This window comes from Lepus europaeus, chromosome 15, assembly GCF_033115175.1.
Source record: "Lepus europaeus isolate LE1 chromosome 15, mLepTim1.pri, whole genome shotgun sequence".
In the NCBI taxonomy this organism is placed as follows: Eukaryota; Metazoa; Chordata; class Mammalia; order Lagomorpha; family Leporidae; genus Lepus; species Lepus europaeus.
In genome coordinates this window covers 14,124,688-14,126,930 of record NC_084841.1, presented here as the reverse complement: position 1 = coordinate 14,126,930, position 2,243 = coordinate 14,124,688, and positions in this window count along the sequence as shown.

The following is a 2,243-nucleotide window of genomic DNA, read 5'->3' as shown; positions in this document are numbered from 1 at the left end:
GACTACAAAACAAACAGCATTCAACTAAGAAAATCACAATGTCTGACATCACAGACTACAAAGAATGGTTCCAAGGAAGTAGGAAAATATGACCCATAGTGAAAACGAAAATAAATGGAGATGAATACAGCAACGATACATTTCATAGGGTTAGTAGACAAAAGAATAAAAAACTTGGGTCACACTCCACCGCCCTCTCAGACCATTAGCAAAAAGCTGGATGGGAAGAGGAGCAGCGGAATGAGAACTGGAATGCATACGAGATGCGGGAGCTGCAGGCAGAGGCTGAGTCCGCCACACCACAGCGCCAACCCCTTCTTTCTTAATATTGGAAAATACTTATTTTTAATATAGGAACTTATCACCATGAACTTCCCTCTTAGTGCTGTTTTTCTTGCATCCATAGGTTTTGGTATATTGTAATTTTGTTTTTGTAGCAAGATAATGTTTTGAACTCACTTTTTAATTTCTTTTTTGATTCAATGGTTGCTCAAGAGTGTGTTGACTTTCATATATTTGTGAATTTTCCTGTTTTGTTGCTGTCAGCAGTGATTCTTGGTTTCATTCCATTGTTGTCAGCTGGCTCTTTATTGATTTCCTGTCTGGATGTTTTATCCATTATTGAATGTAAGATATTGGAGTACACTACTCTTATTGCATTGTTTTAGTTTCTGCCTTCTGATTTGTTAGCATTTGCTTCTCATATTTAGGTGCTCTGATCTTGAGTGCTTACAAAATTATAATTGTTATAGTTTTCTGTTAAATTGGTCCTTTTATTATGACATAATGAACTGTTTTCTGTAATTCTTTAGAGTTAAAATATATTTTGTTGATGTAAGTTTAGCCACTCCTGCTTTATTTAGGCTGTCATTTATGGAAAATATTTTCCATTCTTTTACTTTGAACTCATGTGTATGTTAGCCCATTTTATGTTGCTATACCAAATACCTGAAGCTCTTATTTTACACATTTTGTGTTTTATACATGTTTTCTTTATAGGAAGCCTGAGGCTTGTAAAACTATCTTGTTTCACATTATAAAAATCAAATTTTAATGGCTTATAAAACTGCCTATTGTCAGATTTTCACTTTTTTATGCTGTATGTATAAACAAAGTTTGACACTCTGCCTTTTAAAATAGAGTTATTTGTCACATTTGCAGTGATACCTCCATCTGTATGTGCTTTCATTTAACTAACAAGAGAGATTTGTGCTTTCACAAATTTTTGCTTTGCTGTTCAGTATATTTGTGCTTCAATTTGAAGAATGCCTTAGACATTTCAGGTAATGCAGGAACAATGATGCTGACTATCTGTTTTAATTTGGCTGGGGAAACCTTTATCTCCCTTTCATTTTAAAAGATAATTTGGATGAGAGGAGTTTAACACAGCAGTTAAGATGCCACTTGTAAGACCTACATTCTCTATCAGAATGCCTGGTTTACGTCCTGGCTACTCTTCTGATCAAGTGCACCCTGGAGACACAAATGATGGTTCAAGTACATGGGTCTTCTTCCCCCACATAGAAGGCTCAGACTGAGTTCCAGGCTGCTGGTGTTGATCTGTCCCGGCCTTGGTTGTTGCAGGTATCTGGGGAGTGAATCCATAGACGAAAGATCTCCCTCTGCCTGTTTCTCAATCTCAGTCTCTGATTTTGAATTGAAAAATGAAAATAAACAATAAAAATTTATTAAAAGGTAATTGGGCAGGTATGATATTCTTGGATGGCAGGATTTTCTTCCTTTAGAAGTTTATATATATTATCACGCTCTCATAATCCCACACATTTTCTGTTGAGAAATCTCCTGATATTCCATTGCAGACTCCCTCACTGTGGCAAGTCACTTTTCTCTTGGTACTTTCAAAATTCCTTGTCCTTGACTTTGGCAATTTGATCAGAGTCTTCTCGAGTTGGTCTTCTATGGGTATTTTTAATTTTCATAAGTCATAAATCTACATGTCTGTTTCTCTTTCAAAATTTGGGCAGTTTGGAGACATTACTTCATTAAACAATTATCTATTTCTGATAATTCCATGCACATTTATTGGTTCACCTGATTACACCCAATAAATCTCATAGGCTTTCTTCATTCTTTTTTTTTTACTTTTTCTTCTGTGACTGGATAATTTTACATTAACTGTCTGGGTTTGCAGATTCTGTGTTGTGTTTGATTGAGTCATCTTTAATTGTTTATGTTATCTATTACATTTTTTACTTCGTTCATTTTATTATTCAGCTTCATAA